At 43.6% G+C, this 27,892-nt stretch overlaps 1 protein-coding gene and 1 long non-coding RNA gene across 3 annotated transcripts in view; one reads left to right on the top strand and one right to left on the bottom strand.

Annotated features, from left to right (window-relative positions):
* The window catches only part of FGF1 (fibroblast growth factor 1), a 99,790-nt gene extending 94,402 nt beyond the window's left edge, over positions 1-5,388 (bottom strand). The window contains exon 1 of one of the 2 annotated variants that reach the window (XM_046000767.1): positions 4,999-5,388. The gene's annotated coding sequence lies outside the window, so the exon portion shown is untranslated. The remainder of the gene's footprint in view (positions 1-4,998) is intronic. The other variant, XM_046000765.1, reaches the window with a different exon arrangement.
* Positions 1-24,311, top strand: part of LOC123938953 — a 31,283-nt gene extending 6,972 nt beyond the window's left edge. The window contains exon 3 of the long non-coding RNA XR_006817792.1: positions 24,176-24,311. This is a non-coding gene — a long non-coding RNA (uncharacterized LOC123938953). The remainder of the gene's footprint in view (positions 1-24,175) is intronic.
* Positions 24,312-27,892: the final 3,581 nt, after the last annotated feature.

The raw sequence follows: 27,892 nt of genomic DNA, 5'->3' as shown, positions 1-27,892 counted from the left end.
CTACATGTCTCTAGACCAGAGGTTCTGAAATGTAGATGTGCATCAGAATCACTGGGAGGGCTTGCTCAGACAGACTGCTGTGCCCGACGAAGCTTCTGATTCAGCAGGTCTGGGTGGGCCTGGAAATTTGCATGTCTAACAAGTACCCAGGTGATGGTGAAACTTTTGGTCTGGGGAACCACACTTTGACAACCCCAGTCTAGACCATGCCTGGCACACAGGGGTGTCACATACGTATTGAGTACATGAATATACACACACACAAGGGTCTGCCACCTTCTCTGTCATGGCAGTTGCATTTCCCCTTTATCATTTATTTATACTGAGGGCCGTAAGTCTCCTCAAATTCTTTGTGACAAGAGGGCCCCAAGTTTTGTCAGCTAAAATGATTTAGCTCCACCGATTTGTCAGCAGATGAATAAAATGTAAAGTCTTCCAGGCCCAGGGAGAGCCAGTGAGAGTCAACTCTTGTTCTCTGCCTCAGTTTGCTGTCAAACCAAAAGGTGGCGCAACGCTCCCTAGACATGTGATGGAGAACTTTCCGCAGAAGTAATCGCTCAGTCTTCCCCTGTAATTGTTTAATAATTGTCCTCTTGCCTTGGATTTGGCCTGGTGCACTGGAACGTACATGCACTGTCTACCTGGACCCAGGCTATGAAATGTAGAGAGTTCAGTTGTTTTTCTGTGAGTCACAAAATCCCTGAGAATGTGACAAGATCTATAACTCCCCGCCCCCCCAAAATGAACACACATACATACACACACACATATCTACTCACATTTTTTTATATTTAATTCCTGGAAATTACAAGGTACCCCAAGTTCACTGTAACTCCAAATTTAAAACTCCTGATTTAATAACTGGCTATTTGGCAAAACAAACAAAAACAACCTGGATCCTCAGGTGAGTATTTAAGTGAAAGAAGACAAACCTTAGAGGAAAACATTAGTTAAGTTCTGTAAGATGTGTAATCTTAGAACAGAGAATGCTTTTTGAAGCCTAACTTGAAACCCCGAAGTGAAAAGAGAATAGTGAGATCGATTGCATAAAATTGTAAATAATCTACACGGGAAAGGGCGGGGGTCAGAACTCCTCCTCCTGGAGTCTCTGTGGAGAAATTGAGGGATACCATCTTTTCCTCGTACGTTCCTACTCCTCGGATTGTCGGGGTGGCCTGTGGCCGAGCTCTGCAGGAGATGACCTGAGCTTATCAGAGCCCGTGGGTGAGCCCACATCCTGCAGTGAAGCCCTGTCACTGGGTTCATTATTTCATTAGCCATGATTTCGGTTTTGAAACAAGTCTGAGATAAATTCAGATGCTGTACAGTTCATCCATTTAAAGTAAACAGTCAAATGGTTTCAGTGTATTCACATGCTTGTGCGACCATCACCACTAATTTTAGAACATTTTTGTCATCCGGTAAAAGCAACCCCATGCCCAGTACCAATCACTCCCCATCCCCCTCCTGCCAGGCATAGGCAACCACTTGTCTGCTTTCTGTCTCCACAGAATTGCCTGTTCTGGCCGTTTCACAGAAATGGAGTCATAGGGTGTGGGCTTTTTTCCCTTCAAAAGCACAATGTCTTTGAGGTTCATTAGTGTTACAGTGTGCGTGCCTTGGAAGTTCATGCCTAGTTCTTGCTGAGTCGTATTTCATTGTCGGGAGAGGCCACCTTGTGAGGATCAGTTCCGCAGCTCGTAGCCATGGGGCTTGTTTCCCTGTTTGGGCTTTGACAAATAATGCTGCTATCAGCCTTCATGTACAGATCTGTGTAGTTTTTGTGCGAACCTATGGTTTCATTTCTGTTGGGTCTAACTGTGGTTTTTCTCTTAAAGACTCAGCCAGAGAATTTTACTTAGCCTATGTGATTTTTTTTTTTTTTTTTAAATTTGACAGAGGGAGAGAGAGGAATCACAAGTAGGCAGAGAGGGGGAAGCAGGCTCGGCTCGATCCCAGGACCCTGAGATCATGACCCAAGCCGAAGGCAGAGGCTTAATCCACTGAGCCACCCAGGCGCCCCTTAGCCTATGTGATTCTTAACTGTTCTACAACAAACTTGAGAAGTGAGCAGACTTGGTCGCTGAGACCCCAGAGCTCTGCTAGGCCCAGCCTGGGCCCTTCTTGGCCTCTGTGTTATCTGGGGCCTGACTCAGTCTTCTTGTGCCTCTGCTGTGAGAATCCTCCCACGGGACCTGGTGAGGACTGATGACAAGAGTCAAGGCGGCTCTGCTCTTGAGAAGATGCTAACCCATATGAATAGGTCAGGGTTCATCAAGGAAACCACATACCCTCAAAGCAAGGGCCTCACAGGGCCCACAGGTGACACCATCAGACAAGAGGCCAGTGACCAGATGCTCCAGGCACAGACATTACAAAAAATACTCACATTTTCTCAAGATTTTGGTTTTCTTCGAGATCAGAATGTGGTTGCTTTCCAAATCCCGCAAACTACCCTCTGAAGGTAGAAATGTCAGGGTCATCTGCGTAATGATGGGCAGCCAGAAGGGCAAGCTTAAACTCTAAAGCTCACTTGCCAGCTAACATTTCCTGGAAGACTATTCTACCTTCATTTAATAGAAAAAGTACCTCACTCTCTACAAAGCCCCAGAGATATCTCGTTTTGGGAAATCCATCTGCCCCTGACTTTCTTTTTGGCTTTGGTGTAGCTGAATGTCTCTTCAGCCTTGGGTACAGTCTAATAAGGACCACCCGACACTGGGAGCCCTGTTGGCAGAGATGGGTCCAGAATATCAAAGCTGACTCATGCCCTTTGGCCAGGCACCAGTGTTCCTCAGTCTTTAAAATCAGGGAGCCGGAAGCTCCCCTGATAAGCATGTCAGGGACAAGTTTAGTAGGAAATGAGATGGCAGGCATGCCTGGGTTCCAACTCCCATGTCACCGCTTACTAGCTGGATGATATGGGACAAGTGGCTTAGTTCTCTGAGACTCGGTTTCCCCATATGTCAAATGGGGATAATGGCAATACTTGTCTCATAGGGTCATGGGGAGAGTTGCCTGAGATGTTGCCCATGAGGCAGACACTGTTCAAACTCCATCTGTGTCTGCTATAGTTATCATATTACTTTTAAAATAAAAATGTAGGACTTCAAGTAATCCATCCAGCCTCTCCGGTATTCAGGGAGGCTGGATTTCTATTGGTCACTTAACTGGGCACCGGCTAGGTATCAAATTACCAGAGAGAGAGCTAGAGATGAAATCTGATTCACCCCAGGAATGTAAAAGTCAAGCCAGGAGAGAAAGTAAGATACAGTAAACTGTACTAGTGACTGTCATTGCTGTCCAGATTCAGGGTAGGAGATGGCAGAAAGGCTGGACAGGCCCAGGAAGGCCTCAGACGGGAGACACCCCTGTGGCTGGCCCTTGAAAGGGAAGATGGGTTCACATCAGCAGAGCAGAGAGAGACACAAGTGAGCAGGGGTGGGTGAGGGGGAAGGGGAGACCCATGTGCACACAGGTGGGTTGGGGGCCTGAGTGGGTCTCGGTGTGGTGAATTGTCCAGGGACTGAGCCAGAAACAAGCCTTCTAATTGCTTTTCTGTGGTGTGGGGGTCTCTAGGAATGAAATGCCATGGGGTCTTTTAGTCACTTCTAATAATTATCCTTATTATGAGACTTGCTGTCACTAATTTTTGTAGACTATAAGAGAGAGGAGGAGGAGTTATCCTGGGGGAGCTTGACCTCTTAATCCAGACCATCACAAAAAGAGCAACCTAGAGTGGTCAGCGTTGACTGTGGCTGTTCTGTGTCCAGCCCCCTCTCCTAGGACTAGCACCCTGGTTATCTCTGGGGACCCAGCCCTTCATTGCTTTCAGTCCGTGTGGTTTTGGGCGGGGATGACTACACCCCCTGGTGGGGATGGGCACGGTGCCCACATTGGTTCAGACTCTAGACTCTCGGGAATGGGCAGTGCCTTTTGTTCCAAGATGGCTGTGCCAGGAGGGTGTCAGCCTGGAGCTGCTGGTGGCCATGTCACCACTGCCATCAGGGAGTCTTCCTGGGATGGAATGACCCAGGGCTGCAGAGCCACGAAGTGGAGAGCGACGGAGGCAGGATGCCATCATCTGGGCACCTGGATCTGGCCACACCAAAGCCTTTTCACTTACTTGAGGAAGCGAATTCCTTGTTTTGGCCCAAGTCTCTTCAAACTGGCTTCCAGTCTACTGTCACTAAAAGCATCCTGATTCATTGGAGTGGTTATCTTGCTCTCACCTACATTAGCATAGATATCTGTGGTCTATAGTCAAGGAGGGGTTCTGTAACAGTGTTAGTGTTGGGCGTGTGCAAGTGATAATGACATCTGTACACATCCCCCAAGGGGCACAGCTACCTGTCATGTGCTTGGGAAGGGAAACAAGACTCTCCGAACTTTGTCGTCTTCGTCCTATGACTCTGCCTACAGAGTAATTCTCCCCAAACCCTCCATTTTATTCCTCTTGTTCTCAACCAAAGAAATGAGTTCTTAGATCTGTTAAGTGTGTTTCGCAGGGTTTAAGCCGTCAGGACGAGGTGTGAAGGGGTGAGGAGGGAGGAAGCTCTGCACATCCCCTATGTGTTTTTTCCCTTTTGCCCAATAATAAGGAATGAGCTGCTGTCCTTTTATTTCCTGTTTCATGAAGGGCTTTTTAAAACTAAGCATTAACTCTACTATAATGGGATTTGTCTAATGATTTCTTGGAAAAAATCTTCTTGGATCTCAGCAGAGATAATTCGCTTGGTGGGAATTATTTCCTGCTTCCCCCGCTAAGAACTAGATCTAGCCAGTTCTTTCCGGAAGCAAATTGGCCTTAAATGAGAGAAGAGGGTACAGGTATTTGAAGCTCGCATCCATCATGGAGACTCCAGCGTCCCGGGGTCCCAGGTCAGGGAGGAGAAGGGGCAAAAGCAGGGCAGGGGAGAGCATTCATGCTGGACAGGAGCAGGAAGCCAAGCAGAACATCTGCAGTAAGGAGCCCCTCGGAGAAGGGGATGCACTCACCTCTTTGCTTGGGCTCTGAGGCACTTTCTTTCCAGGGTGACGCAGCTGCAGCAGCCTACAGTGTCATGGAGCTAGAAGGAGCGCTGCAGGCAGGCGGCTGCGGGAGGAAGGGAGTTCCCATTCTCCATCAGAAGGGAGTGTCCTTCACCGAAAGGAGGCCATGCCCTCATTCCGCTGAAGTTGAGGCTGTGGGTTCGTCTTGTGTCTCTTTCCTGCTCCCTCTCTGCTGTGAATGGAGCTCCAGGGCGTCCTAAGAAAAGGGCTGAGTGCAAAGCACACACCACACCCACCCTGATACAGGTTGTTTTCCCAGCCTGGGAGAGCTCGAAGAGGGAGGCAGCCTGGTGGGCTGGGAGGCCACGCTCTCCAGGCCCCCACCAGTGAGGCAGATGCTGGTGTACCCGCAGAAAGCCCAAGGACGAGCACTTGCGTATTTATTTCTCCCCTCTCATGTGATCTTATTTTTGGACTGGACACAAAAGCTATTTGGGGGCTGGAAAGCTGCCAGGTGAAAGGACCCATATCTTACCCAACTTGTCTCCATGCCTCCCTCTGAACTAGTCCCTGTCACCTTTCCCTGTATAAGGCAGAACTCTGGGGGTCTTGCTCTGGACCTGACTTTGCATACATCCCAGCAATTAGTCCCACTTACAAACTTTAGGTCAACTAGTTTACCCGCACCCTTTGAGTTTTCACAGAGGATGCAAATAATGAGCAATGCCATTACTTTTCTGTCTGAGGCTGGTGGACTGGTCATACAGTCAGCGAAGAAATGGCCCGCACATACACACTATGTTAGACATAGAGACCCTCTGATCAGTCCCCGGGTGGAAACTTCAGACCTGGGAGGCAGTCAGGGGCGAGGTGCAGGAACAAAGCGAGCCCGTAACATTGAAGCCCTGATTCCCGGTTCTCCCAATCCAGCTGTTTCTGCTTCTAATCCCGAGGCTTATGAATCTTGAAGCCTTTTAGTGGCTTGGTTTTTCACCTCCGATTTTTCCTCTTCGGACATGAATGGAAAGTTTTGGAACACTCATGCCTGACAAATGCTGTATCACCCTCTTCACCATCGTCAGTGTTACTTATTAAGCTCCTGTTACATGCCATTCATATGCTGAGCCCTCCCTGCGCTGGCTCATTTCTCCTCATGGCGAAGCTCTGTGGAAGGGACTGTGGTTCCGATGGGACAGCCTGAGAAGCAGAGGCTAGGAGAGTGGGCTTGCCAAGGAGAGAGCTGGGCCCTCTGTCTGATTCCAGAGCAGGAGTTTCTGGCCACTTTGCTTACTGTCTGCTGAGCTATAAATTACTGAGATTTCAGTATTGTTTTCCATTTCCTAAGAGGAAAATAAAAAAATCTTCACAGTTGATTCAGACCCATGACTTCACTCCTCCATTTCTTTCCGAAGCCCAGTTCTTGAAGCAGAGCAAGAGGTCTTCCTCTGTTTACAAGTCCCCGGCCCTGATTCTGGATACAGGATGGAGAGTCTCTAGCCACCATTCTCCTGGGAGCCGGTCTCCTATACAAAATTCACGGTGTGAACGTGTGCACACCAGAGAGGACTGGGCTGGGCCGCCCCTGCAGCGGCTCCCGACTGCATCCAGATGGAACCGGCCTTTTCTCTCAGCTCCCCTGCACGGGGAGTGCCAGAGATGGAGCCCATCAGCTTGTCCAACACTGCCCCCGGCCGGCCACTACGCTGCATTACTCCCAGGATGGTAGTGAAAACTTCACAAGGGGGCACCAAGGATTGTTTTTAGAGAATTGGCTTCCAGATCCTCAGTTTCTCCAGGCACTCTTTCCTAAAACTGATTTGCCTGAGAAAGTGTCTGTGTTGGTAATAATCCTTCCCTTGCTGGAAAGCATACCCCTCACTCCACAAATCTTATTAAGGGACTGTTGCTCCAAATAGAAGAATCTCCAGGTCCAGGTTCCCCAAGCTGGAAACTTCCTTTACTAATTTAGTTCAGCTTGCTTTCATGATTAATCAAGGCATTTTTGGCATGTAACAAAACTTGTTTCTTCCTTGATTTTGAAGGAAAGCACTCTGAAGGCAAATCATAGGGAATATTAGAAATAACAGATTAAGACATATCTTTAAAGAATGATGTCACAGCTTAATTTTTCATTTCCAATATTTGCATTATGCTGAAAGTTATTATCTTGAAGCCAAATGAACCTAATGATGAACATGTAACGTATCAGCTTTAAAATGTAGGTATAGGGATGCCTGGGTGGCTCAGTGGGTTAAAGCCTCTGCCTTCAGCTCAGGTCATGATCCCAGGGTCCTGGGATGAGCCCTGCATCAGGCTCTCTGCTCAGCAGGGAGCCTCCCCTCCCCCCGCCACCTGCCTCTCTGCCTTCTTGTGATCTCTGTCTGTCAAATAAATAAATAAAATCTTAAAAAGAAAAAAAGATTCTCTTAAAAAAATAAAATGTAGGTATAGGTAACATCATTTCTCAGAACTTTTTCAGAAGGCGCAGGAACACGACTGGTCAAAGATTGTTGTACCCTGAGCTGGCCATGGCTGACTGGATGTTTTCTGTCCATCCAACAGAATTGAGCACCTATTGTATGTCAGGCTTTGTTTCCGGCACTAGATGGAAAAATTATGAGCAAAAACTCACATGTTAACATGCTAGATTCTTAAACATGGCTACCTCTAAGGAGCTACCTCTAAACAGTTTAATTTAAAAATTACTCAACTAACTCTAAAATTCAACTTTGTAAGAACTACTAAGGAGGGGCATTTGGTGATTAGAAAATGTAGAATAGAAACTGACAAAAAATAAGGAGGATCGACCCATTTCATGAAGGAGGTATCAGGGAAGGTGGACCTAAGGAAATGACATCTGAACCAAGAACAATGTAGACTTGGGCACCTGGGTGGCTCAGTCATTAAGCATCTGCCTTCAGCTCAGGTCATGATCCCAGGGTCCTGGGATCGAGCCCCTCATCCGGCTCCCTGCTCAGTGGGAAGCCTGCTCTCTCTTTCTCTCCCCCTGCTTGTGTTCCCTCTCTTGCTGTGTCTCTCTCTGTCAAGTAAATAAAATCTTAAGAGAGAGAGAGAGAGAACACAATGTAGACTCTCTATGAAAGGACTCTGAGAACCCAGGAGGAAGGGCCCTGGTAAGTATGGTAGGATTGGGAGAAGGAGGATCGACCTTTATAGAGTAGGTTGTTTTGAGGAAGGACCTTTGCATTTACACAAGTACAGCCCATGTTATAAAGCAGTGGTTCTCAACTGGGAGGGATTTCTTTCCCAGCAGACATTTAGCGATTTCTGTAGACAGAGTTGGTTGCTGCAGCCGGGGTGGAGCTAGTGACATCTAGAGAGTAGAGACCAGGGGTGCTGCTAAACATTCTACAATATACACGACAGCCCCATCAACAAAGTAGGCAGCCCTCCAAGTCGCTAGTGCCGGGGTTGAGAAACTCTGTTATAGGTGGGATTGGGACAAACCAGTCCAGAAACTTGTCTGCAGTGGATGTGGATTCGTTTGTTCATTCATTCAACAAATACTTGAGGGCTCGCTATGCTTGAGACTCTATTCTGGGTATATTTGAGGCATGTCAGGTACCCCTTAACCAAAATTGTCACCTCAAATGGCCAGCCTGGTTGTGTTCCTGTGACCCAGCCTGAGAGTGTCACCATTCAAATAGTGGCAAAATTGTTCTTCCTGTGTGTAGAAAGAAGAGACAGAGCAAGGGATGGCTATTATTAGGAAGGTGGTCACTGAGACATTTTTTTTAACAGTGGAAACAACCTAAGTATCTGTCAGCGGGGGAATGGTTACAGAATTCTGGCACAGCCATACTGTAGCGTCCTATCAAAAGGAAAGAAACAAGATGACACAAAATAACCATGAGGAGAAAAAAAAAATTTGGAATAGCAGGTAGAGTATGATTGATGTGATTTTTTTTTAAATTGGTTTATGTGTGTGTTTGCGTGTGTGTGCAAGGACTGGAGAAATTGTCAGCAAATGCTAATAACGGCTACCTCTAAGAAGTGGAAAAATAACCCTGGAACATGTTCACCGAGAATAGCCCTCTACCTGATTTCCCCCTTTCACATCAATTAGATTCCCTCTGGCTCATCATGTTCATTACTAGCAATATTCAGCCAGTCACCAACTTCTGGAAATCCTTCAACTTCCAGGACAGTATCCCTTCCTTACTGTTAAATCCAAAGCCCTTCCAAACTTGCCTCCAGCCAGTCTACTTAGGGCTCTTCTTGGGAGCTGCTCTCCCTTACCAGCCTTGTCCCCAACCCATCTCCCTGGAGCTTCAGGCATAGTGGATTCCTGGGACTCCATCATACAATCCTATCCATCAAGATAGGCTTACTTCTGTGCCTGAAAAACAGTCCTCCTCTTTTTATACCTGTATTAGACAGGATAGACTAGGTTATACTGTCATTATAATTAATCCCAAATGCCAATGACTTAAAATAAAAAAAGGTTTATTTCTCATTCATGAACATCAACCTGTCTCTTTCCAGGTTGTCTGGGGAGCTCTGCTCCATATCATCCTTAACCAAGGACCCAGCGCTCAAGGAGGTCAAGAAACTCCAGACCATCACTTTCAGGAAGGGAAAAGAAGATATGTTTAGTAATACACTAGCATCTAGAAGCTACCTCTGCTCATATTTCATTGGCCAAAATTAGTCCTATGGCCACACCTAACATAAAATGAAATGGAGAATTTCAATCCTATTTTTTTCTTGGAAGGTTGAGAATTATACATTTTTGAGGAACCCGAATTCTGTAATTGTTGGGTGCGTCATTCTGTATATATCCATTAAGTCATTTGCTAATCATATTCAAATAATCTGTATCCTTACCCTTTTATCTGCTCACTTCATCCTGTGGTTTTATCAAACTTAGCTTCACGTTTATTAAAAAAAAAATTATGTATTAGAGAAAGAGAGAGCGCAAGCAGGGGGGAGGGGTAGAGTGAGAGGGAGAGAGAATCTCAAGTAGACTCTCTGCTGGGCACAGAGCTGAACGCAGGGCTCCATCTGATGACCCTGAGGTCATGACCTGCACCAAAATCAAGAGTCAGATGCTTAACTGACTGAGCCACCCAGGGGCTCCTTGGCTTCATATTTTTAAAGCTATAAAATGTGTTCAAGTTTTATAAAAACTGTCCTCCTTGTGAATTGAATTTTTTATTATGATGTGTCTTTTTTAGCTATAGTAATGATTTTTACCTTAAAATATAAGTTGATATTAACATATCTATTAATCTTAATTTAGTTTAGTTTAATTTAGTTCAGTTTTGGTTAATATTTATGTATTTTTCACCCTTTCAACATTTAAAAAATTATAGTGTTTCTTATAGTATGTAGATTTTTTTATCCAGTTCAATACTCTTTCACACTTTTTAAAAATTTTTTAAAATTTTTTTATAAACATATAATGTATTTGTATCCCTAGGGGTACAGGTCTGTGAATCACCAGGTTTACACACTTCACAACACTCACCGTAGCACATACCCTCCCCAGTGTCCACAACTCCTCTCCCCCTCTCCCAACCCCCCCTCCCCCCAGCAACCTTCAGTTTGTTTTGTGAGATTAAGAGTCACTTATGGTTTGTCTCCCTCCCAATCCCATCTTGTTTCATTTATTCTTCTCCTACCCCCCAACACCCCATGTTGCATCTCCACTTCCTCATATCGGGGAGATCATATGATAGTTGTCTTTATCCGATTGACTTATTTCACTAAACACGATGCCCTCTAGTCCCATTCACGTTGTTGCAAATGGCAAGATTTCATTTCTTTTGATGGCTACATAGTATTCCATTGTGTATATATATACCACATATTCTTTATTCATTCATCTGTTGGTGGACATCTAGGTTCTTTCCATTGTTTGGCTGTTGTAGATATTGCTGCTATAAACATTCGGGTGCACGTGCCCCTTTGGATCACTATGTTTGTATCTTTAGGGTAAATACCCAGTAGTGCAATTGCTGGGTCATAGGGTAGTTCTATTTTCAGCATTTTGAGGAACCTCCATGCTGTTTTCCAAAGTGGTTGCAACAGCTTGCATTCCCACCAACAGTGTAGGAGGGTTCTCCTTTCTCCGCATCCTCGCCAGCATCTGTCATTTTAGCCATTCTGTGTGGTGTGAGGTGGTATCTCATTGTGGTTTTGATTTGATTTCCCTGATGCTGAGTGATGTGGAGCACTTTTTCATGTGTCTGTTGGCCATTTGGATGTCTTCTTTGCAGAAATGTCTGTTCATGTCCTTTGCCCATTTCTTGATTGGATTATTTGTTCTTTGGGTGTTGAGTTTGCTAAGTTCCTTATAGATTTTGGACACTAGCCCTTTATCTGATACGTCATTTGCAAATATCTTCTCCCATTCTGTCAGTTGTCTTTTGGTTTTGTTAACTGTTTCCTTTGCTGTGCAAAAGCTTTTGATCTTGATGAAATCCCAATAGTTCATTTTTGCCCTTGCTTCCCTTGCCTTTGGCGATGTTCCTAGGAAGATGTTGCTGCGCTGAGGTCGAAGAGGTTGCTGCCTGCATTCTCCTCAAGGATTTTGATGGATTCCTTTCTCACATTGAGGTCCTTCATCCATTTTGAGTCTATTTTTGTGTGTGGTGTAAGGAAGTGGTCCTATTTCATTTTCCTGCATGTGGCTGTCCAATTTTCCCAGCACCATTTATTGAAGAGGCTGTCTTTTTTCCATTGGACATTCTTTCCTGCTTTGTCAAAGATTAGTTGACCATAGAGTCTATTAGGGTCTATTTCTGGGCTCTCTATTCTATTCCATGGATCTATGTGTCTGTTTTTGTGCCAGTACCATAACTGTCTTGATGATGACAGCTTTGTAATAGAGATTGAAGTCTGGAATTGTGATGCCGCCAACTTTGGCTTTCTTTTTCAATGTTCCTTTAGCTATTCGAGGTCTTTTCTAGTTCCATATAAATTTTAGGATTATTTGTTTCATTGCTTTGAAAAAAATGGATGGTATTTTGATAGGGCTTGCATTAAATGTGTAGATTGCTTTAGGTAGCATAGACATTTTCACAATATTTATTCTTCCAATCCAGGAGCATGGAACATTTTTCCATTTCTTTGTGTCTTCCTCAATTTCTTTCATGAGTACTTTATAGTTTTCTGCATATAGATTCTTAGCCTCTTTTGTTAGGTTTATTCCTAGGTACCTTATAGTTTTGGGTGCAATTGTAAATGGGATTGACTCCTTAATTTCTCTTTCTTCTGTCTTGTTGTTGGTGTAGAGAAAAGCAACTGATTTCTGTGCATTGATTTTATATCCTGACACTTTACTAAATTCCTGTACAAGTTCTAGCAGTTTTGGAGTGAAGTCTTTTGGGTTTTCCACATATAGTATCATATCATCTGCAAAGAGTGATAGTTTGACTTCTTTGCCAATTTGGATGCCTTTAATTTCCTTTTGTTGTCTGATTGCTGAGGCTAGGACTTCTAGTACTATGTTAAATAGCAGTGGTGATAATGGACATCCCTGCCGTGTTCCTGACCTTAGCGGAAAAGCTTTCAGTTTTTCTCCATTGAGAATGATATTTGTGGCGGGTTTTTCATAGATGGCTTTGATAATATTGAGGTATGTGCCCTCTATCCCTACACTTTGAAGAGTTTTGATCAGGAAGGGATGCTACACTTTGTCAAATGCTTTTTTAGCATCTATTGAGAGTATCATATGGTTTTGTTCTTTCTTTTATTAATGTATTGTATCACATTGATTGATTTGCGGATGTTGAACCAACCTTGCAGCCCTGGAATAAATCCCACTTGGTCATGGTGAATAATCCTTTTAATGTACTGTTGGATCCTATCAGCCAGTATTTTGGTGAGAATTCTTGCATCTGTGTTCATGAAGGATATTGGTCTGTAGTTCTCTTTTTTGGTGGGATCCTTGTCTGGTTTTGGGATCAAGGTGATGCTGGCCTCATAAAATGAGTTTGGAAGTTTTCCTTCCATTTCTATTTTTTGGAATAGTTTCAGGAGAATAGGAATGAGTTCTTCTTTAAATGTTTGGTAGAATTCCCCTGGGAAGCCATCTGGCCCTGGGCTTTTGTTTGTTTGGAGATTTTTAATGACTGTTTCAATCTCCTTACTGGTTATGGGTCTGTTCAGGTTTTCTATTTCTTCCTGGTTCAGTTGTGGTAGTTTATATGTCTCTGGGAATGCATCCATTTCTTCCAGATTGTCAAATTTGTTGGCGTAGAGTTGCGCATAGTATGTTCTTATAATTGTCTGTATTTCTTTGGTGTTAGTTGTGATCTCTCCTCTTTCATTCATGATCTTATTGATTTGGGTCCTTTCTCTTTTCTTTTTCATAAGTCTGGCCAGGGGTTTATCAATCTTATTAATTCTTTCAAAGAACCAGCTCCTAGTTTCGTTGATTTGTTCTATTGTTTTTTTGGTTTCTATTTCATTGATTTCTGCTCTGATCTTTATGATTTCTCTTCTCCTGCTGGGTTTAGGGTTTCTTTCTTGTTCTTTCTCCAGCTCCTTTAGGTGTAGGGTTAGGTTGTGTACTTGAGACCTTTCTTGTTTCTTGAGAAAGGCTTGTACCGCTATATATTTTCCTCTCAGGACTGCCTTTGCTGTGTCCCACAGATTTTGAACCATTGTATTTTCATTATCATTTGTTTCCATGAATTTTTTCAATTCTTCTTTAATTTCCTGGTTGACCCATTCATTCTTTAGAAGAATGCTGTTTAGTCTCCATGTATTTGGGTTCTTTCCAAATTTCCTCTTGTGATTGAGTTCTAATTTCAGAGCATTGTGGTCTGAAAATATGCAGGGAATGATCCCAATCTTTTGATACCAGTTGAGACCTGATTTGTGACCCAGGATGTGATCTATTCTGGAGAAGGTTCCATGTGCACTAGAGAAGAATGTGTATTCTGTTGCTTTGGGATGAAACGTTCTGAATATATCTGTGATGTCCATCTGGTCCAGTGTGTCATTTAAGGCCTTTATTTCCTTGTTGATCTTTTGCTTGGATGATCTGTCCATTTCAGTGAGAGGAGTGTTAAAGTCCCCTACTATTATTGTATAATTTTTGATGTGTTTCTTTGATTTTTGTTATTAATTGGTTTATATAGTTGGCTGCTCCCACGTTAGGGGCATAGATATTTAAAATTGTTAGATCTTCTTGTTGGACAGACCCTTTAAGTATGATGTAGTGTCCTTTCTCATCTCTTATTATAGTCTTTGGCTTAAAATCTAATTGATCTGATATAAGGATTACCACCCCAGCTTTCTTCTGATGCCCATTAGCATGGTAAATTGTTTTCCACCCCCTCACTTTAAATCTGGAGGTGTCTTTGGGTCTAAAATGAGTTTCTTGTAGGCAACATATTGATGGGTTTTGGTTTATCCATTCTGATACCCTCTGTCTTTTGATTAGGGCATTTAGCCCATTAACATTCAGGGTAACTATTGAGAGATATGAATTTAGTGCCATTGTATTGCCTGTAAGGTGACTGTTACTGTATATTGTCTCTGTTCCTTTCTAATCTACTACCTTTGGGCTCTCTCTTTGCTTAGAGGATCCCTTTCAATATTTCCTGTAGAGCCGGTTTGGTGTTTGCAAATTCTTTCAGTTTTTGTTTGTCCTGGAAGCTTTTTATCTCTCCTTCTATTTTCAATGATAGCCTAGCTGGATAGAGTATTCTTGGCTGCATGTTTTTCTCGTTTAGTGCTCTGAATATATCATGCCAGCTCTTTCTGACCTGCCAGGTCTCTGTGGATAAGTCTGCTGCCAATCCAATATTTTTCCCATTGTATGTTACAGACTTCTTTTCCTGGGCTGCTTTCAGGATTTTCTCTTTGTCACTAAGACTTGTCAATTTTACTATTAGGTGACGGGGTGTGGACCTATTCTTGTTGATTTTGAGGGGGGGTTCTCTGCACCTCCTGGATTTTGATGCTTGTTCCCTTTGTCATATTAGGGAAATTCTCTCCAATAGACCTTCTGCTCCCCTCTCTCTTTCTTCTTCTTCTGGAATCCCAATTATTCTAATGTTGTTTCATATATGGTGTCACTTATCTCTCAAATTCTCCCCTCTTGGTCCAGTAGCTGTTTGTTTCTCTTTTGCTCAGCTTCTTTATTCTCTGTCATTTGGTCTTCTATATCACTAATTCTTTCTTCTGCCTCATTTATCCTAGCAGTGAGAGCCTCCACTTTTGATTGCACCTCATTAATAGCTTTTTAAATTTCAACTTGGTTAGATTTTAGTTCTTTTATTCCTCCAGAAAGGGCTTTTATATCTCCAGAGAGGGTTTCTCTAATATCTTCCATGCCTTTTTCAAGCCCGGCTAGAACCTTGAGAATCATCATTCTGAACTCTAGATCTGACATATTATCAATGTCTGTATTGATTAGGTCCCTAACCTTCAGTACTGCCTCTTGTTCTTTTTTTTTTGTGGTGAATTTTTCCACCTTGTCATTTTGTCCACATAAGAGTATATGAAGGAGCAAGTAAAATACTAAAAGGGTGGCAAAGACCCCAGAAAAATGCACTTTAACCAAATCAGAAGAGACCCCAAATCATTGGGGGGAGAAAGGGGATAAAAAAAGTTCAGAAAAAAAAGAAAAAATTAAAAAAAGAAAACAAATAAAGAAAAAATATAAAAAAGAAATATATATATATTTTATATTTTTTCTTTATTTGTTTTCTTTTTTAATATATATATAATATATATACTAGTTTATCTAATAAATATATATTTATATATATTTATAATTTATTTATATTATTTATTTATCTAATAAATAATATATATATATATATATATATTAGATAAACTAGTTAAAAAACGTTAAAAAAGAAAAGGGTAAAAGTTAAAAAAAATTAGCAGAAGAAGAAAAAAAATTGAAAAAAAATTAAATTAACCGCAAGACTAAAAAATCATGGGGAGAAAGCCATGAGTTCTGTGCTTTGCTTTCTCCTCCTCTGGAATTCCACTGCTGTCCTTGGTATTGAACCTGCTCTCCTTGGTAGGTGAACTTGGTCCTGGCTGGATTTTTTTGTTGATCTTCTGGGGGAGGGGCCTGTTGTAGTGACTCTCAAGTGTCTTTGCCCGAGGCAGGACTGCACCACCCTTACCAGGGGCCGGGCTAAGTAATCTGCTCTGGTTCGCTTTCAGGAGCTTTTGTTCCCTGAATGCTTTCCGTAGAGTTCCAGAGGACGGGAATGAAAATGGCGGCCTCCCAGTCTCCGGCCTGGAGGTGCCAAGAGCCCAGGGCCCCACTCCTCAGTGCGCCTCCAGAGAGCAGCACCCAATCACTCCCGTATCCCCGGCCTCTGGACGCGCTCTGAGCTCACCCAGCCTGCCACCGGTTCAAGGTAACCCTGAACTGAGAGCTCACTCCTTGGCTCTGTCTCTGTAGCCGGCTTCCCTGTTCTAATACCTGCAAGCTCTGCGACACTCTGACACCCCCAATCCTTCTGTGACCCTCCGGGACCTGGGGCCATGCTGACCCCACGTGGGCTTTAACCCTGTTTAGCCTCTGGAGCAATGTCCCTCAGTGGAACAGACTTTTTTTTTTTTTAATATTTTATTTATTTGACAGAGAGAAATCACAACTAGGCAGAGAGGCAGGCAGAGAGGAGGAAGCAGGCTCCCCGCGGAGCAGAGAGCCCAATGCGGGGCTTGATCCCAGGACCCTGAGATCATGACCTGAGCCGAAGGCAAAGGCTTTAACCCACTGAGCCACCCAGGCGCCCCTGGAACAGACTTTTAAAAGTACTGATTTTGTGCTCCATTGCTCTGCCGCTTGCCGAAAGTCGGCCCCTCCCCCCGAGGTCTATCTTCCTGTCATTTTGGAGTCAGTTCTCCGCCAGTCCTACCTTTCAGAAAGTGGTTGATTTTCTGTTTCTAGAATTGCTGTTCTTCTTCTCTTCAATATCCCGTTGGATTTGTAGGTGTTTGCAATGTTTAGATAAGCTATCTAGCTGATCTCCTGCTACCTGATGTAGTCTCAGTCTGCTACTTCTCTGCCATCTTGACTCCTCCAATACTCTCACTTTTAACTGAAGTATTTTGTTCATTAACATTTGATGTAATTACTGATATATTTAGATTTAAATCTACCATCTTATTAAGTGCTTTTATTTGTCCCACATGTCCTATGTTCTTTTTGTCCTCTCTTGCTTTTGGTGTGGTTGAATATTCTATATTTTTCCTCTATTACCTTGGAAGTGATACACTTATTTTACTACTGTTTTAGAGGTTATTCTAGATAACAATATGTATCTTTGACTTATCAAGTCTAATGTTAATTGGAATTTTTATCTTCTTCCACAGTAATACAAGGATCACAGACCATTTTAATTTCATTCACCCCTTCCTTCTGACTTACACATACTTGTCATATATTTTAAAAATTTAAATCCCCAGTGGACATTGTTATGTTATTTTATATAGTCTAATTCATTTGGATTCTTCAAATTAGCCTTTGCATTGTTCTTCATTTCTTCTTATATCTGTAACTGTCATGTAAAATCATCTTCCTTCTGCTTAAAGAACACTGCCTTAGTATCTACTGCTAGTAAGGAATCCTGAAAATGTTTTAATTTCACTTTTAATATCACAGGCTGCTTTTAATGGGGTATGGAATTCTAGGTTTTTCCTAAACAATTTAAAGATACTTAAATTCTACTAATTTCTAGCTACTGTTGTTTCTGCCAAGAAGTAAGCTATTGGTCTATTTTTTTTTCAAGTAATGTTAGCTCTTTTACCTTTATTTTTTCTTTGTCTTTGATTTTCATCTATTTAATGTGATGTACTTAGGTGTGGATTTCTTTTTATTAATCATGGTTGGGGTTCCCAGGGCTTCTGGGATCTGTGGCTTGATATTTTTAGTCAATTTTGGCCATTTCTCAACTAGTTTTCTCTTCAAATATTGCTGCTGCCTTATTGTTGCTCTTATTCTAGAACTTCAGTCTTCACTTTATCTTCTGTATCTCTTATTCCCTGACAGCATTTTTCATTCTTTTGTCTTCATTTTTCATTCTGATGTTTCCTTCTACCCTACTGCCCAGTTCATCAATTCTCCCTTTAACCATGTCTAGGCAGCTGTTAAACTCATCTACTGAGCTCTTTACTTTTGTTATTATATTTTTCAATTCTACATTGCTGTAGAATGATTACATACAAATCGTCATCCTCTTTTTTTTTAAGTTTCTAGTTCTCTGCCAGAATTTTTACTCTTTTATCCCCTTTGCATAGTCTCTGCCTGATAACACTAGTAACTACAGTTTTCTGAGATTGTTTCTATTATAGTTGTTTCCCCTGGATCTCATTCATACTGTCTCGTTCCTTATGTGCCTGGTTATTTTCATGTGTGCAGCAATTGTGTGTGAAAAACTGTACAAGTAACATGACGCCTTAATGTGTACTATTCCTCCAGTATTTACATTTGCTTCTGCTAGGCACTTGGGAATACTAGGAATCTAGGATCACCTTAATCCAATTTGAAGAATGAAGCTCATTGGTGGCTGAGCTGAGACCCTGCAAAGTGTGGTCTGTTTCTTATTCTTCAGTTTTAAGGTGCAGTCCGTCAGGGCCCTCACCTAAAATGGGGGATTTCAGGGCCCCCTCTCCTATGGTGGGCCCTAGATTCCAACTTTTGTCCCCTTAGGATGCAAAACTGCTTCCATGCTCCTTAGCCTCTCAGCTTCTTAGCTGTCTCTTCCAGAAGCAGCAAATATCCCAAGGGGAAAAGATGCCTCAGTTGTTGGGCTTGCCCCCCCTAAATTCCCATCTCTCCCCAGATCTTGGTTTAGCATCTCTTCATTATCTTTTAAACTCTTTGATGCCCTTCAGATCGATTTTATTTTTATTTTGTCCAACCTCTGACATTGTGCTCAGCAGGAGAGCAGGCTCCAGTGGTATAGTCTGCTGTTACCAGATGGTAGGGAATAGAAACACAGGAAGCGAGTCAGGTTTATGTGCATCTGCACACCTTACATGAGTGCTGGGCGCTTGGGTTAACCAGGGAGCATGAACCTCTTTTGCCATATGGAAACAGGAGTCTTATGTTGCCAGATTTTTCCTTTTTTTTTTTTTTTTTTTTTTTTTAAGAAGCAGGAAATTCAGGGGGCACCTGGGTGGCTCAGTGGGTTAAAGCCTCTGCCTTCGGCTCAGGTCATGATCCCAGGGTCCTGGGATTGAGCCCTATATCGGGCTCTCTGCTCGGCAGGGAGCCTGCTTCCTCCTCTTTCTCTGCCTGCCTCTCTGCCTACTTGTGATCTCTGTCAAATAAATAAATAAATAATCTTAAAAAAAAAAAGAAGCAGAAAATTCAGGTGTTTTAAAATGTGAAATCACAATTTTCAATGGTGGCTAAAAAAAAATTGAACTCTCAGGAAACCAAATAAGACATATTTGCAGTTCCAATCCCTTTTGAAATACCTAAACCATAGTACATGTTGATGGGAGAAGGGAGGTTAATGGTGGTCATCTTTCACTATTAACCTTAGCTTCCAGTTGTCCAGGTTGCCTTGAATAAACCCCAGTCCCTCATACCGAAAAAAAAAAAAAAAAAAAAAAAAAAAAGCTTTGAAACCATTTTATATCTTTACTGAAATCTCTTAAAAATGCCAATAGGAGGGGCGCCTGGGTGGCTCAGTCTGTTATGTGTCTGCCTTTTGCTCAGGTCATGATCCCCAGGTTCTGGGATTGAGCCCCACCCCACCCCAGGCTCCCTGCCGAGTGAGGAGTCTGCTTCTCTTCTCCCTCTGCCTGATGCTCCCCCTATGTGTGCTCTGCCTCTATGTCAAATAAATAAATAAAATCTTTTTTTTTTTTTTAATGCCAACAGGAGGTTGGGTTCTATTCATAACACCAACAATGTTTCTGGAAAATCTCCTCCCATCTCTCTCTCAGATCCTTCTTATGACAGCCTACCAACTACTACAATCCCCTTTAACTTATCTCTTAAATCCACGCCCCCCCCACCCCAGGTTCATGCCATCTCTGGCTCTTAGCTCTTTTATCCTTCCTCCTACCTTCTGATCTATTCTGCTTTCCCTCCCAGGTAATTCCTTGCCTTTTCTTCAGTGGACTCATCAAGCCATCCCCGCCCACAGCACCATGTGACTCAAAATCCCTTCCAGCATTTTCCTATATTCCACACAAGAGAGGCTCTAAAACCTAGCTGCCAAGACTAACCCTCCTTCACAGGAAGTGGGGGTAGGGAGACATGACGCTGTAAATACTCTAAAATCTGTATTTTTTTTTCCCTGTCCCATCAGCTGTGCCATCTGGGATGGGGTGAAGCCAGGACGTGATGTCATTTGCAAAGGAAGGAGGGCCAGTTTCCAGGATGCTTTGGCATCAAGTTGGGTTTTCAGATGGCTGCCATTTCCCTGTCATTTACCTTCTATTGAAAGGACAGTGCCCCCGCCCAAACAACCACCCGTCATGCAAATGAGGAGGGAGAAGCCAGAAGGAAGAGAAATCAAATGTGGACTTTTCCTGATTTGTCTAATAATAGAAACTTGGTAAAGCATGTCACAGAATAGAAAGTATTTGATAAAAATAGCATCTGTTAAGCCTGGGACTCAAGCTGGAGATGCATGGAAATGAAATGTATTCCTTCTTGAGTGTTCCCCAACTAGTATAACAATTCTGTCTCCCTCATTAATGAGAGAGGTTTAAAATGCTACTTTCTGTGACCAAAATGCCTCTCTTTCCCGAGGCTGAAGGTGGAGGAGGTGCTGGCTGAATTAAGGAAAGCACTAGACTGAGAGACTCCCTCTGGCCAGTCGGGTGTGGCTCTACCTTCCTCACACCCAGTCTTGAATTTGAGTCTAGGTGTCAGCCCTGCCACCCCCGGCTTTACACCAGCTTGTGAGATGGGGGATCTGGGAGAAGGTTTTCTGGACAAGCCAGTGTCACTGACTCACGGGAGCCTAATTGATCATCATAACTGTAGTATTATTACTCTCCCAGAGGGAGGTCTCTGGCCAGGAGGCCCTCAGTAAAAGGGCAAACAACAACAACGCCCAGAGGCAGATATCCTGTCCTTCACAAACCAGCTCCTCGAGGGGTCGGGTTTTCACATTTTCCTCCTGCTACTGAGGACCTGCAGGGGTATCCCCTCAGCTCAGGACAGGAACCCCAAATTGGGCCTTTCTCAAAGCACATTCTAGAGCCCAGTGAACTCTCTTCCTATGACTGTCAGCTGTGTCCCCTGCTCTTCCAGGTCTCAGCCCCTTGATGTCCTGCTCGTGACTGATAGTCTTCTTCTGAAAAGCAAAACTGAGCCAAATTAACAATGGATGAGAACAAGTGATCAAGTGGCCCCTGTTAAATGATCTGGGTTTTTAATGTTTTTTTAAATGATCTGGGTTTTTAATGTTTTTTTAAAAAATTGTGATGGGGCGCTTGGCTGGCTCAGTTGGTGGAGCATGGGACTTTTGATCTTTGGGTTGTGAGTTCAAGCCCCACATTGGATATAGAGATTAAAAATTAAATCTTTTTAAAAAACGAAAAAATAGGGGCACTTGGGTAGCTCAGACGGTTAAGTGTCCTACTCTTGATTTCAGCTCATGCCTTGATCTCTAGGTCATGAGTTCAGGCCCCGTGTTGGGCTCCACTCTGGGCATGTAGCCTACTTTAAATAAAGAGAAAAGGGGGGGCACCTGGGTGGCTCAGTTTATTGCGCTTCTGACTCTTGATTTTGGCTCTAGTCATGATCTCAGGGTGGTGAGATCGAGTCCTGCATGGGGCTCGATGATGAGCATGGACCCTGCTTGGGATTTTCTCTCTCCCCCTCTTCTTCTGGCCCTCTCCCCTTGCACTCTCATGCTCTCTGTCTCTCTAAAAAAAAAAAAGAGGGGGGAGGACCAAAAAAAGGTAAAAAATTAAAAACTAAAAATTGTGATAAGGTGCAAATGACGTAAAATTTATTATTTTCAACCACTTCCAAGTGTGCAGTTCCTTGGCATTAAGTACCTTCATGTTCTCATGCAACCATCACCACTCTCTATCTCCAGAGCTCTTTTCATTTTTTTTTAAGGTTTAAATGATTTTATTTTCAAGCAACTTACATGCCTTTTTATTTTTTCCTTAAAAACAATGCCTCTCCTGCAAATAAACCGAGGTCAGATTAAATGGAGAACTCAAGAGGCCTATCACCCATTTGTCTAAGTGCTGGTGGTGTGGCCATGAAAAGCAGCAGCAGTTACAACAGCAGGCGATAGATCTAAAGTAATAGCCAAACTTATTCTCATTTTCCCATTTCTAAACCATCCTTAAAGAAAGTCATACTGGGGGCTCTCACTGTCCTCACAGTAGCACAGTAGTCCAGCAGAGCAACCAGGCCATCTGGATTTGTGTTTCCCTCAATAAAGAGCTGGTGGTTTTTGCCGTTAACGAGGATAGGCTTGCTTTGTTCTGCAGCCTGGGTCTCTGTTCTTCAAGTTTGCCTTTGGATGAATTCGTGTTGCCTGTGATATACTTCTTATAGGCTTGCTTAACATGAAGCTGGTTTCTTGCAAGTGATGGTCATGACAGTATCAACGCCAGTGACTGCTTTGGGTACCTTTGCTCTCAGGGTCTTTAGTGGAAGCATTGCCTCATCAGTGTTACCCTCTGTCCTGCTGACCATCTTCCCCTCCACCTCGGGTGGGGAGCCCACCCTTGGTCTCCTTGATCTTGATGTCTGAGGATTTCCCGTCATGGTTGATGAGGTTGCAGTCCTCGAACGCAATGGCAGGTGGAGAGTGGAGACAGATGAGGATGGCTCTAGGTTAACAGGAGCCTGGAACCTTGAGACGGAGATCCAGCCTGAGCACTGCTCCACTAGGGAGGAGAGCAGGCAACAGGCAGAAAAGCAGAGCTCTTTCTGTTTTGCAAAACAAACTCCATGCCCTCAGACAACAGCTTCCCATTGCTCCCTCCCCCTGGCCCCTGGCCCCTGGCAAACATCATTCTGATTTCTGTCTCTATGATTTTGACTGTTGTATTACCTCATATGAGTGGAACATATGGTATTGGTCCTTTTGTGACTGCGTGATTTCACTTAGCATAATATCCTCAACTTTCATCCATGTTGTGACCTGTCAACATTTCCTTCCTTTTCATGGCTGAATACTATTATTCCATTGTATGTATAAACCATGTTTTGTTTATGCATGGAGCCACTGATGGACACTGGGTTGCCTCCACCTTCTGGCTTTTGTGAATAATGCTACAATGAATATTAGGTGCTTTTTTCAAGATCATTTTGACATATTTGTATTTCAACAGGACTCTCGGGAGATAATTCAAATAGTGGGATATTTTAAGAACCCAAGAAAGCCAGTGAGAGCTATTTTAGGTGGAAACAGACTTCAGTGTCCCCTCTACCAAATCAGGTCACCTGCATTTGGAACGGCCACCAGATGCACGTTCTGGCATCATGTATTTTACATTTTCCTCACTGGAAAGAATAAAAAGTTGTGCCCAATGGGGAGAAGGTGTATCCAAAACACTTAACTTCCCAAGTCAGTTGACGATGGGCATTTTGACTGTGGTGATTTATCAGGCAGTGACATTGGGAGGTGACAGAATGATGTAGGAGGAACAAACATATTTTGGCATTAAACTTGGCAAATATATTTCCCCCACATGGGCTCTACACACCTTCCTGTCCTGATCCTTTGGGATCCTTGTTGATTCCCATTTACCCCTCCCTGAGCTCTCCTGTGTTTTCAACTCTTAACTTCTCCCCATCAGCCTGCAACATGCTGAAATCTTTAACAAAAGTGCAAGGTAAAAGCACAGCCCCTCCTTTGAGCCCTGTTTCCCTTCACCTCCCCCACCCCGTTGTCCCCCTGGAAGCCTGTCTTCACATGAAATCTGCTTTCACATTCCAGTCCTGGACCCACTGCACTCTGGCTTTGGTCCCTATGCTCTTCTTCTGGGTTTGGCTGTGACCTTGCTGGGCCTCCTGGTCTGAGCTCGTGGTAGACCTGAGTCTCAGTCTCCTATTCAAGACAGCAAGAGCACTGCATTCAGAGAAGTCCTGGCCTATAGCCTCAGAAGCAGTCTCTAGAATACTAAGAATACATATTTATTTTTTCCCCATGAAGGTGTATGGTAACCCAGGTAAGGGGTATGATCAATGGAATCATATCGTTACAAACTCAAACGAGAATAACATTTGCTCATCTTTCAGACAGTGGAGCCTAGAGGTCAGGAGATGAGCTCTATCATCAAACCGACCCAGAGAGACCCCCAGCTCGGCCAGTTGCTACCTGGGAGACCTTGGACAAGTTACTTCAATGCTCTGTGCCTCCTCACCTCACCTCAAAGATGGCCATCACAATAGTATATACCTCATGGGACTATTAGAAGTGAGTAAGATGGTGTGTGTCAGGTGCTGAGCAGAGTGCATGGCTCATAAGAAGCATTTCATAAGCAATAGCTCTCATTATTACTTTTTATTGGTATAAGTTGACCTTATGATCTAAGTCCACCTTGATTTTCATACTTGTAAAGTGTGAATGCATGAATGTGTCAAGACTAAAGGTTTGCTACAAAATTTTCTAGAAATATCATTGGTTTCCTGAGTGATCAAGAACATTTAAGGGGCACCTTAAAGAACAAAGGGGCTCCATTGGTTAAGCGTCTCTTTTTTTTTTTTTTTAAGATTTTATTTATTTATTTGACAGACAGAGATCACAAGTGGGCAGAGAGGGGGGAAGCAGGCTCCCCGCCAAGCAGAAAGCCCAGATGCAGGGCCCAATCCCAGGACCCCGGGATCATGACCAGAGCCGAAGGCAGAGGCTTTAACCCACTGAGCCACCCAGGCGCCCCAAGCATCCGACTCTTGATCTGAGTTCAGGTCTTGATATCAGGATCATGAGTTCAGGCCCCCTGCATTCAGGCTCCACGTTGGGTGTGGAACCTACCTAAAAAAAAAAAAAAGAAGAAGAAGAAGAAGAAGAACCATATTAAAAGGGCAGTGTGATAAACTACAGGGAGAAACCTTGCAGAGGGCCCAGAGAAAGGCAGACTTCTCAAATGAGAATGAACATTCCTAGATGTGGGAGATAAACCAGAAAGCACAAGAGTATGATGAAAATGTGCCTATGTGGTTAGCATCAGATAAGATGAATGATCTCTGTTCCACAAGTACAAACAGACTGTGGGGGGAAACAGCCACTGGAAGAGCCATCAGAACTAAAATTAGATAGTAGTCAACAGTCTGGCCACCAGAGGAGGCATCTACTGTAATAAATTAAAACCGTAGTCCTCATTTTAAAATAAGTAGAGATGCTCCAAGAACAGATTGCAGAGCACGTGAATAGGCCCGTGAGTTGGACAAAATGGCTGAAGTACAGTCAGAAATTGAAGGACAAGGAAGTAAAACCGGCACATGTTGGTCCACAAATGAAGGCTGGAGGACAGCTGAGCAAAGAGTCTGGGTCTATGCTGTCTGGAGGGGCGTCCTCCAGGACAGGCGGCTCTCGAGCCCTTGAAATGTAGCTGGTGGAAATTGAGACGTATGATGAGTGTAAAAACACACAGAGATCTCAAAGACTAAGTACCAAAAAATGAAAGAACATAAGATATATTAACAATCTAAAAAATATTGATCACACATTAAAATGATAACGGTTCAGATGCTGAGTTAAGCAAACTATACTAAAATTAATTTTACTGTGTTTCTTTTTCTTTTTAAATGTGGCTTCTATAAATGTAAAATGTAAAATCACACACGTGGCTCGTACTTGTGACTTGGTTTATGATTTTATTGGATTGTCATGGTCTGGATAGCCCCATATTCCACATGCCCCCACATCTCACACTGGCAATAAACATGATTGGGGGCAAGTTGTTTAACAAGTCAAAGCTTTAGTTTCCTCATCAGTAAAAGAAGTGTTATGAGAATTAAAGGGGGTAATTTGTTTAATTTTTTAAATTTTTTACTTAGTGATGATTCACAGACCTATACCCCTGGGGCAAATAATATATGTTAACTAAAAAAAAGTTTTTATTTAAATTCCAACATACAGTGTAATATTAGTTTCAGGTGTACAACATGTTTCGGCACTTCCCTACATGACTCTGTGCTCATCACAACAGGGGCCCTCCTTAATCCCCATCACCTTTTTCACCCATCCCCCCACCTACTTTCCCTCTGGTAACTATTAGTTTGTTCTCTATAGTTGAAAGTCTGTTTCTTGGTTTGCTTCTCTACTTTTCCTCTAAAGGGGGTGATTTGAAAACCATTAGCAGAGTGCTTTGCATATAGTAGGTATTCAGCATATGTAAGCTGTGTTTTTTGTCATTGTTGTTGTTTAATTCCAAGATGCTGAGAGTTTACTATATGTCAGGATCTTTATGTATTTAAGGCAATATTTGAGGATGCCTTCCCAGTCCACCAAATGGGAAAGGAACATCTACCCACCTTTAAGAGCAGCGGTTTTGGGGTGGGGGCAGTTTTGCTTCCCAGGGCCATCTGGTGATGTCTGAGACACGTTTGCTCATCAAACCCTGGAGGGATGAAGCTGCTCTAGGTATCTAGAGGACAGAGGCCAAGGCTAACGCTAAACATCCTACAGCTTACAGCACGCACCCCCCCCACCTCACCCCCCACGGCTGCCGCCCCATCACAGAATATCAGTAGTGTCCCAAGTGAGCAGCCCTGAGTTAAATAGAGGCTTTTGGTCATTTACAGGCTTTGATAAATAATCAAGCTTCAGAAATGTGTGGCACAAGAACTACAGATGTCATCCAGGTGCTTTGGGGACCACCCCCAGCAATAGTCTCACCACCCAGGAAGTTATTAGAAACTCACCTTCTTGGGCCCCACCCCCTTCCCCACTGAATCAGATAAGGTGGAGCCTAGAGATCTACGGTTTAACAAGCGAACCCTCCAGGTGGCTGTAATAATACACTCTCAAGGCTGAAAAGCCTGCTCAGCTGACTGTGTCCCCTGGTTACCTCCTCCTGCGTGTTCCGCGCCTGAGCAGCAGGTGGCAGCAGACCGGACATTTGGATCCGACGGCAGGCTAAAAGCAGAGAGACCCTGCGCGCTCGCCCGGGATCAGCTGTGTCAGCCCGCAGTAGCGCGCGGCCTCACACTCTAATGTCTGCTTTCTAACGTTCGGGAAGTTGCGGAGAAAACATCGTTCGAACTCGTTTAGGGTCCCTTCTTAGCCTCATAGTGCTAACAGGGCTTTGAAATTGTTCTGTTCTAATCTATGAAGCATATTCTCCAACAGACAATTCGGGGAATAACCCGGTTTGGTTTATTCTTTTCAAACTTCGCACCCTACAAAATCCCAGACCATGAGAATCAGTGGTTTCTGCTGTCCCTGAGCATCTTTGGGCCGAGCACTTGACATCGCACACCTGAATGACTCTTTGGCCCTCATCTACATGTGCACCCGAGCTGGTGGATGATGAACCACACAGGTTTCCCCGGATCTTTTGTGAGGCAGATACAGTTAAAAATGAGTTCAGCAAACCTCGTAATGTTTTAGAGCGAATGTATTACCGTTCGGGTAGTTTTCCATGTCAGCCACAAGGGGGCACCCTCCACCCTGCCATGGGCGTCCGCAGGGCCAAGGAAAGACCCTGAAGGGGAAGGTGGCTTGACCTGTTAGATAGTGAAGGGGTGGGGAGGGAACGGTTACTTTTTTGGTAAAGTGGTCCAGTGGTGTGACTTTTGAGTGGACCTCCGCCCTGGACTCTGGGGCCGGATTCCTCAAGGTGTGGCCCCAGTCTGGCAGCATCAGCATCACCTGTGAGCTGTTAGGCAAGCAAGTTACTGGACCCCATCCCGGACCAGCTGAATCAGAGGCTCTGGGGCGGGACCCGATGATGATTTCTGTTTTAACAAGCGTCTTCCCTCTTATCCCCCACCCCCACCCCCACCCCAGGT

The sequence above is a fragment of the Meles meles genome, chromosome 3, assembly GCF_922984935.1.
Source record: "Meles meles chromosome 3, mMelMel3.1 paternal haplotype, whole genome shotgun sequence".
Taxonomy (NCBI): Eukaryota; Metazoa; Chordata; class Mammalia; order Carnivora; family Mustelidae; genus Meles; species Meles meles.
Note: the sequence above shows the minus strand (reverse complement) of the source record. Positions and strands in the feature narration are given on the sequence as shown.